This window comes from Amia ocellicauda, chromosome 14, assembly GCF_036373705.1.
Source record: "Amia ocellicauda isolate fAmiCal2 chromosome 14, fAmiCal2.hap1, whole genome shotgun sequence".
Classification (NCBI taxonomy): Eukaryota; Metazoa; Chordata; class Actinopteri; order Amiiformes; family Amiidae; genus Amia; species Amia ocellicauda.
Window position 1 is genome coordinate 16,374,022 of NC_089863.1, and position 10,213 is coordinate 16,384,234.

The 10,213-nt window shown below is 42.5% G+C and overlaps 1 long non-coding RNA gene across 2 annotated transcripts; it reads right to left on the bottom strand.

Annotated features, from left to right (window-relative positions):
- Nucleotides 1–128: 128 nt before the first annotated feature.
- LOC136767964 (uncharacterized) lies at nucleotides 129–9,585 on the bottom strand. Of its 2 annotated transcripts, XR_010821911.1 has the most exons (5): nucleotides 9,537–9,585; nucleotides 7,676–9,381; nucleotides 6,828–6,959; nucleotides 2,766–3,019; nucleotides 129–400 (listed from the first exon to the last, which is right to left on the bottom strand). It is a non-coding gene; the product is annotated as an uncharacterized LOC136767964 (long non-coding RNA). The 2 variants fall into 2 exon arrangements; XR_010821910.1 differs by having other exon boundaries at nucleotides 6,828–9,381.
- Between the last annotated feature and the right edge of the window lie 628 nt (nucleotides 9,586–10,213).

Below are 10,213 nucleotides of genomic sequence, written 5' to 3' on the forward strand. Positions count from 1 at the left end.
ATGAGCACTAGGCCTCAATTTCCACAAACTCCCTCTGTTTATCACTAAAGCAAAAATCCAGTCATGTGCAGATTATTTTACCTGGGGCCCCCAGTTTAAGCCCACTACATGGAAAACAGAACACCAACTGGAGGAGACAATTGCTTTATTAGGTAGTACTAGTCCAAACATGGTTAAAGAGTTATATCAAAACTGTCCAAAAAGTTAAGAAGTTCCATTAAAAAAATTGAATCCAGTGTCTCTGTGGCAAATAGAAAAAACTAAATGAAACATCCAGGAAAGTGTCCAATCAGCTCCAAGGCAATGATGCGATCTCTGGGGCGCTCTCCATGGTTGGCTGCTTGTACTGCGTCAGGATGCACCTTCAGCTGAATCCAGTCTTTGCAGACAAGACAAAACACTGTTGGTGTGTATAAAAACAATAACCCATCATAAAAAATTAATTTAAAATTTAAAAATGAATGTATAACATATAGTAATTAAAAAAAAGCTGAACTAAGTGCGATACAAAGGTGGAAGAGGATAATAATGAAAAAGAATGGTCAATCTCTCCTGTCCAGCTCCCTCTTCACTTGATTCCACACTGTATAATTCCTTTTTGAGTCAGCATTCATTAACACAACCTAATTGGTGCTCTAACAGCTCCGTCAGTATATAGTGATATCTGCATCTCTTTTATTGTCCTCTTTTTCTGATTGTATCCCACCTGCTCCATATTCTGTCTTACTTTCTGCTCTGTCCATCTCTCCTCTTTTGCTGAGCGCTGCTTATTAAAAGACCACTACAGCTGCCTTCACCTCCGCTCATTTCACATATTCTAAGATTCACACGAATGTTTTTGGGAGGATGAACCTGGTATATTTTCATTGCTTATTAATAAATAAAATGTGCAACCAGTCGACCAGGACTATCTGTATGAGGTCGCAGTACTCGTACCGCTGGCAGACTTTTCACACTTGGTGTCTGGACAAAGGTCACCTGCCCTGTGACTATAATCTCGTTGATACTGCAGGAGCTGCTGGATGAGGGCAGGTCCCCGACTTTGCTTGTCATGTCCCCGATCACTCAGGGCTCATTTCCTGGCCTCCCAGTTTCTGAAGGGAGCGCAGAGGATCCAGCCTCCTCATTTCTCTTCCTATCTGGTGCCTTGATGTAGAGCTGTACGCTCTTCACTTGGCTGAGTTGAAGCTGGTCTCCTTAAAGACTTTGCTTTGGCCTAACCCTATATTCTTCCAGAAAGTCATCTCTTCCTTCCATGTGAACAGGCTGGTAGAGTTGATGGCATTCCAGCCTCTTCCCTTCTCTTCAGAGGAGGAGAGTTGGCTGTATTTGCTGTTCCCGATGCAGGCACTGCAGTACTACATGGACTATACCAAGGGGCTCCCTCGTATGGAACGATTGTGTGTGTCCTTTAGTGTGTGGACACAGCGCCTGTCATATGGGATTGTTGACTTTATTGCATTGGCCTACGAGTCTGCTGCCATACCAGTGCCTGAACACTTATTGGCTCTCGTTTGGCCTGCTCTGTTCTAGAGTGGTTTGGTAGAAGTAACCTCCATGTTCTCATGCAGGTAGACTCTTTTATAAAGGGGAGAGCAATTTTAAAGATCATTGTTTTTATTGGTGTTTTATTAATTTGAGTATTTATTCCAATGATACTATTCGGTTCCAAAATTCTATTTGGCCGTCTTGAGTGATAGTCTGTCCATGTAATACTGATCTGTTAAACACCTGTATAATCTGAGGGTTGGGGATATTGTGTTAATGTTAAATTGTTCTGTGGGCTGCAGTGTGTGTTTTTCCTGATTTTATGGCGTTTAGTCTTGACCTTGTCCGGTTTAATAAAATCTGTTCCTGCTTTTTCCTGCCTAGTGTCCTGACTATACTTTTCCATGGTTGATTGTAAAATAACCTCTATATTAATTGGTGGCCTTTAGTTTAAATCATTCCAATTGGTTAATTAAGCAATGACTAGGGGCATAGGTGGCTACAATCAGGAGGTAACCTCACACTGGTTTTATTTTCCCCCATTTGAACAAGGGTAAGTGTAGTGTCCCTGTTATACTTGACTGTTAGAAACACAGTCACTGTTGGTAAAGCCCTGCACGGGCCTCTAATCTAGGCCCAGCCGGCTCTTGTCCGACAGCTCATCACAATCTCGGCCCGAGTCAGACTGGAGCCCATGTTTTTTTTTTTTTTATCCCATTACACAGCCTATACAACTGTTGCAGCCATTAAAATAGTTCCGTTTTGTTTTTAATGCCAAAGTACTTATTTATTTTTGTTTGTTTATTAAGTTAATTTAGAAAAATGTTTGGAGCATTTTATGTTTGTTAAATTAAAGGTTTTTTTTTTTAAAGTGACGACCAAGAGGCCGGCGGCCGACAGTGAGTTGATCACGTTTGATCAATTTAACACTTGACTTGCCTACAATACAATACATAGACATAAAACACTTCAAGCAAATCACATAATGTTAGTTTAAATGTTTATCACCACCACCACAGTAAAAAGTCATTTTTGACGAGCTGACCAGGCTGCTCTGCTGCTCGCAATGGCGGGCGGAAAAACAAGCGAGCGGGCTGTACGATCTAAACGCATAAATAAAACACGCAGTTCATCTGACCTCAAACATCAATCGACACCACAGAACATGGCCATTCTGATTTCCAACACTTTCCAACAGTTAATGACAATAAAGTCCAATCAAACGAAAAACAGGACAGCCTCCTAGTCTTAACACAGCCAGAAGAACAGTCTCTTACCGAGCATCCACAGTGGAGGTTTCAGTCAGTCCTGTGTCTTCTCTTCCAGCTGCGCTGGCGGGGACACAACACCGTGCGAGCCGGTGTGGACAGTCGTGGCAGCAGCTCTGTGTGGGAAACCTGTGCGTGTGTTCAGCTCAGGGGACAAATTAGCCTTGAACAGCGACTGGCAGGCAGCGCTGCGTGTTGGGCCGATAGCAGAAACCGCTCACACGAAACCCCGCTTCTCCTGATACATCACACCCACAACACGCCTGCAAGGTATCAACGGACATTGTTTTTTTTTTTTTTTCGATACTGCATTTTCAAATTGAAAACCGCGGCAAGACTAACTGCAGCAGCACAGTACGACTTGAAATGGTGAGTTGATTTCCATTTTCCAAAAATATAGACTTTAAATCAATAGTCCAGATTAATACAGAAGCATCTTTCCCTCAAATTAACACATTGTCTTTCATAAATTCAATTTCATAGTGGTTGGTTTACTTATTGCAAGTATGCAGGGGGTTGGTCTCTTATCGACTCATGAATTCCTTGTTCAGAGATTGTAAATGTTCGACTGTGCAATGTTCGCCAACTCTATATCTTAGGCTTCAAACAAGTATTGGATATTAATTGTGCATTATCATGTACCGGTATTGGGACAGCTTACAATGTAAATATTTGATTTTGTCTTAAAAAGGATAACCTTACATATACATTTAAATGCATATGAAAATACGAAGTGGTTGGTAGCTCTAAAATACTGTATTTCTTTAAGTGGTGAGTTTGCTTTTTCTACTATATATCCCGATGCCTCACAGGCTGGTACTAAATGGTGTCGATCCGCCTGGCAGGCTGGTATATACACTCACCTAAAGGATTATTAGGAACACCATACTAATACTGTGTTTGACCCCCTTTCGCCTTCAGAACTGCCTTAATTCTACGTGGCATTGATTCAACAAAGTGCTGAAAGCATTCTTTAGAAATGTTGGCCCATATTGATAGGATAGCATCTTGCAGTTGATGGAGATTTGTGGGATGCACATCCAGGGCAAGCTCCCGTTCCACCACATCCCAAAGATGCTCTATTGGGTTGAGATCTGGTGACTATGGGGGCCAGTTTAGTACAGTGAACTCATTGTCATGTTCAAGAAACCAATTTGAAATTATTCGACCTTTGTGACATGGTGCATTATCCTGCTGGAAGTAGCCATCAGAGGATGGGTACATGGTGGTCATAAAGGGATGGACATGGTCATAAACAATGCTCAGGTAGGCCGTGGCATTTAAACGATGCCCAATTGGCACTAAGGGGCCTAAAGTGTGCCAAGAAAACATCCCCCACACCATTACACCAACACCACCAGCCTGCACAGTGGTAACAAGGCATGATGGATCCATGTTTTCATTCTGTTTACGCCAAATTCTGACTCTACCATCTGAATGTCTCAACAGAAATCGAGACTCATCAGACCAGGCAACATTTTTCCATTCTTCAACTGTCCAATTTTGGTGAGCTTGTGCAAATTGTAGCCTCTTTTTCCTATTTGTAGTGGAGATGAGTGGTACCTGGTGGGGTCTTCTGCCATTGTAGCCCATCCGCCTCAAGGTTGTATGTGTTGTGGCTTCACAAATGCTTTGCTGCATACCTCGGTTGTAACGAGTGGTTATTTCAGTCAAAGTTGCTCTTCTATCAGCTTGAATCAGTCGGCCCATTCTCCTCTGACCTCTAGCATCAACAAGGCATTTTCGCCCACAGGACTGCCGCATACTGGATGTTTTTCCCTTTTCACACCATTCTTTGTAAACCCTAGAAATGGTTGTGCGTGAAAATCCCAGTAACTGAGCAGATTGTGAAATACTCAGACCGGCCCGTCTGGCACCAACAACCATGCCACGCTCAAAATTGCTTAAATCACCTTTCTTTCCCATTCAGACATTCAGTTTGGAGTTCAGGAGATTGTCTTGACCAGGACCACACCCCTAAATGCATTGAAGCAACTGCCATGTGATTGGTTGATTAGAAAATTGCATTAATGAGAAATTGAACAGGTGTTCCTAATAATCCTTTAGGTAAGTATATATATACACATACATACATACACACAGTGATGGAAAAAAGTATTTGATCCCCTGCTGATTTTGTACGTTTGCCCACTGACAAAGAAATGATCAGTCTATAATTTTAATGGTAGGTGTATTTTAACAGTGAGAAACAGAATAACAGCAAAAAAAAACAGAAAAACACATTTCAAAAAAGTTATAAATTGATTTGCATGTTAATGAGGGAAATAAGTATTTGATCCCCTATCAATCAGCAAGATTTCTGGCTCCCAGGTGTCTTTTATACAGGTAACGAGCTGAGATTAGGAGCTCTCTCTTAAAGGGAGTGCTCCTAATCTCAGCTCATTACCTGTATAAAAGACACCTGTCCACAGAAGCAATCAATCAAACAGATTCCAAACTCTCCACCATGACCAAGACCAAAGAGCTGTCCAAGGATGTCAGGGACAAGACTGTAGATCTACACAAGGCTTGAATGGGCTACAAGACCATCGCCAAGCAGCTTGGTGAGAAGGTGACAACAGTTGGTGCGATTATTCGCAAACGGAAGAAACGCAAAATAACGGTCAGTCTCCCTCGGTCTGGGGCTCCATGCAAGATCTCACCTCGTGGAGTTTCAATGATCATGAGAACGGTGAGGAATCAGCCCAGAACTACACGGGAGGATCTTGTTAATGATCTCAAGGCAGCTGGGACCATAGTCACCAAGAAAACAATTGGTAACACACTACGCCGTGAAGGACTGAAATCCTGCAGCGCCCGCAAGGTCCCCCTGCTCAAGAAAGCACATGTACAGGCCTGTCTGAAGTTTGCCAATGAACATCTGAATGATTCAGATGAGAACTGGGTGAAAGTGGTCTCAGATGAGACCAAAATCGAGCTCTTTGGCATCAACACAACTCGCCGTGTTTGGAGGAGAAGGAATGACCCCAAGAACACCATCCCCACCGTCAAACATGGAGGTGGAAACATTAGGCTTTGGGAGTGTTTTTCTGCTAAGGGGACAGGACAACTGCACCGCATCAAAGGGACGATGGACGGGGCCATGTACCGTCAAATCTTGGGTGAGAACCTCCTTCCCTCAGCCAGGGCATTGGAAATGGGTCGTGGATGGGTATTCCAGCATGACAATGACCCAAAACACACAGCCAAGGCAACAAAGGAGTGGCTCAAGAAGAAGCACATTAAGGTCCTGGAGTGGCCTAGCCAGTCTCCAGACCATAATCCCATAGAAAATCTGTGGAGGGAGCTGAAGGTTCGAGTTGCCAAACGTCAGCCTCGAAACCTTAATGACTTGGAGAGGATCTGCAAAGAGGAGTGGGACAAAATCCCTCCTGAGATGTGTGCAAACCTGGTGGCCAACTACAAGAAACGTCTGACCTCTGTGATTGCCAACAAGGGTTTTGCCACCAAGTACTAAGTCGAAGGGGTCAAATACTTATTTCCCTCATTAACATGCAAATCAATTTATAACTCTTTTGAAATGCGTTTTTCTGGATTTTTTTGTTATTCTGTCTCTCACTGCTAAAATACACCTACCATTAAAATTATAGACTGATCATTTCTTTGTCAGTGGGCAAACATACAAAATCAGCAGGGGATCAAATACTTTTTTCCCCCCACTGTATATTAATATCGTAAGTTATACTGTATGATTTCATTAAATCCTGGCACTGATCTGAGTTGTTGTTGCTTATTTTTTTTATAAAGTATTGTATTTAGGGGCCCATATGCCTGGACTTGCCCCAGTGCTGCTGGTGAGGCGCGACCAGGGTCTTCAAAATCAATATTCATTTATTTAGTTATTTGTTTAAAATACTTTTGGTATTTTATGTCATACTGTACCAAAACAGCATAAAAATGATTCTGAAATAATTGAAAACATTATGTTCATCTTTGTTTTTTAAATAAAACAAAGATCAGTGAGTGGAGTGAGCTTACAGTGTGTTTTAACTCTGGCAACCCGTTTTATATATATAAAAAAAGACATGTTATATCTAAGCAGTGGATTACCTGGAGGACCACACATGTGTAGGCTTAATAGAGGGGTGGTGGGGGGCCCACGAGAGCATCCTGTGTGCTTAGAGAGAATTCCACCGCCTCCTCCTGATTACCTCCTGAGGTAGCATATGCAGCCCCAGTTATCTGAAAAACAAGATATAACACCCAAAGGGCACTATGGGTAACATTGCTTATGCAAGGGGTTTGATGAAAGCCTCAATTTCAAAGCTGCTAGTAGGCCCCATATGCTGTCAATCAGGCAAGCCTTCTCCCTTTAATAATTATTACTGAGACAGGTTAATCACTTGCACTGTAAATACATGACTGTCAGAAGTCACTAGAGTAGGCACCACTACAAGACCACCTGGTAGAGGAGTGCTCAAAGGCTCTAGAAGCCGAGACAAACCAATAGCTTTTACAGTCTGGAGACCTCTCGCCATGACAGTAGCTAAAGATGAGGCTGGTACATGGACAGGATCTTTCCCTGCAACACGAGCAAAAGTAGCCTGATCAACAACATTCACTGATTGCATCTGCTGGAAAGCTCCTCTCCAGTCTGAATCCAGCTGACCACCAATAGTAGTCTCAAACTCAGCATGAACTATTTGTCTGCATCTACTGATGATATTCATCCCTATGAGACCAGGAACAGAAGATGAGTTGGGCGTCTCTTTGACTACAAGGAACCCACACTGAGGTAAAGTCATCCCCATAGTCTCTACATCTAATTCCAGAGAGCCCAGGTAAGGTATATCTAACCCGTTAGCTGCAGTAATCTTTAACCACCCAGATGTAGATAACATGTCCTCATCCTCCCCAGACAAATGCTCCCTGAAAAAGCTTTCAGTTATCGTACTAACCTGGCTGCCAGTGTCAAGTAAGCATGATGCTGTTACACTTCTTGGCTATATGACCCACTCCATGGCATCTAAAGCATATAGGCTGGCCATCATCTGTGTACTTGGGCTGCATTCTAGGTCGACGATCAGGCTGTTGTGCTTTACGAGTACTCAGGTCTTTAACTGCTTTGATGAGCTCAGAGATAGTTTGATCTTGTTCAGTTAATCGCTTATCCTGTCTGGCTATCACTCTGAGGATATCATCTAGAGCAGCAGGCTGATCAGTTAGAGCAGTTGCGGCTGAACACTGTGTCTCACTGACCACTTCAGAGTGCACTTGCCTATTTTTCACTATTCTAGAACCAGAGGATTTAGTGTCCTCCATTGACCACAGGACTGCTTCATTAAGGACCTCAAGCAGACTAGATTCAGGCCGGTCTCTGACAAATTTGCGGAGCTCTCGTCGAAGAGCAGAATCTCTCAATCCCTCAATAAAGTGGTCTCTAAGGACAATCTTTTCATTAGGCAATGTGTGTCTGGATTGCTTCACAATAGTGCTTAAAATCTGTGATAAGGCATGGGAGTAATCACGGAGCTTTTCACCTTCTGCCTGGTTGCGGTTATAAAAGGCCTGTAGAAGTTGTGTGGCACTACATTTTTCTCCAAACGCGTCTCTCAAGAAGCTGAAAACATCACTAGGCAGGCTAGTGTCATCACCAATACACAACTTTACTTCTTCTAAGGCAGAACCTCTAAGGAGAGAGATCACAAAGTCAAGCTGTTCATCTTGAGATTGCTCTCTAGACCTCAGGACTCTTTCAACCTCCTCAATGAATTCCTCTACTGATCTCCCATCCTACTGAACTCTCCACTAAAGGCTTGAATATGACGCTCACGTGGTACATAGATGTATGAACAGTTAGCCCCATTACTGGCTGTAGCCCTATTTGCTACAGTTTCATCTCTAAACCTGTTAAGCTCTCGAATTTGATGCTGTAGCTCTACCATAATGTCCTGATCAACACCTGGACACTCAACTGCCACCAGATGCTCTGCATCATTAACCACTTCTTCATCACCATACATTTTTAATGTTCTGATTAACTCTAATATACAAAAATTGAAATTACTAAAGTGAAATGTGTCAACTCAGTCCAACGGTGTTTGATTAACCAAGGATACAGAGTGCTGGAAACAGTCTCTTATGATGAATTCTGCAGGCCGTCTAGAAGCAGGAACCGCCGGAGCAGGAACCACTCGCAGGAGACGGTCGACTCTCCCTCACAGGTGCAGCTGTCGTTACTCTGGGACACCGTCAAACATCTGGACCAGAGCCGGTAACTGGAACCGTCTCACTCCGACAAACAGCTGCTCACTGGACTTGCCTCTCACCAACAGGATGACCACAGGACTGGATTCACTGCTCTCAATTCTTCACCAGGGCCATATTATCTAATATATCACCTATACAGCCAATTTGAATATTTTTAACCCCACTTCTGGTACCAAAAATGTGTAGCCCGTGAAATTGATACACTACACAGGACACATTAACTTCTTTGGGGGTTGTTTATTTTTGTTATATGTTGCTGAGAGGGTGTGCAACTGGCCTTTCTAAATTGGCATGACATGAATTTACTATAGAACATACGAGGTACAGGATATAAAATAAAAACAATACAAGATAATACACAACAATACTAAACAATACGGCAGTGGGCTTACAGCTGTATGAAGACAAAGACAAAATACAGAACACTTAATTATCCGTCACGATAAACACCTAAAACACGTAATATGTTCACATATCAAAGACTATAAATATATAAACCTGTATACATTTACATTTCAACAAGATGTCATAACTAAATTGGAGATTTACCCGCGATCAGCTCCGATGCACCACAGCATCCATCTTGCCTCACTCTCCCCATTCAGCTCTACCCGGAAACGCAATGAAAGAGGAAGTGCTTAACTTAACCTAATTAACGTCTACGGCGCAGCGGCCCCTAGTGGCGGGAGGTGAGAAGGACCTTAGAGATGTCACGATTTAGATTAATCTTTGTATTCGTTTCTCTGCGGTACACAAATTAGTTTTAACACTTTCCTTTTCTACCCTTTTAAATGACCAATCAGTGGGTATGCAACCTTCAAACTGTATAGAGCTTAATAAGTTTATACATAAATTAATTAAATCTAAATACAACACAAGGAAACTAAACTACAAGGAAATTAACTCTATATCCAAATTTACCACCTGGCTCCATTACTATACAGTGGTGAGAGCATGTTTATGAACCCTTTAGAATTTTCTGTATTCCTGCATTAATTTGAGTCAGCAAAGGATGCAGGAGAAGGAGTCAAAAAGAGTTGAAGGGGCGCCTCAGCCAATACCTCACTGAAACTGTGCAACGGAAAAGCCCTGTTGACGAAAGGGATTACACAGTACTGAAATAAAATCATATTTAGCTGTCTGTCTGTAAGGCTTAGGGTGGTGTTGCTCACAATGGCATCAGCTGGAACATAAGACTTCTATCTCAATGTAGTAACCATATACAG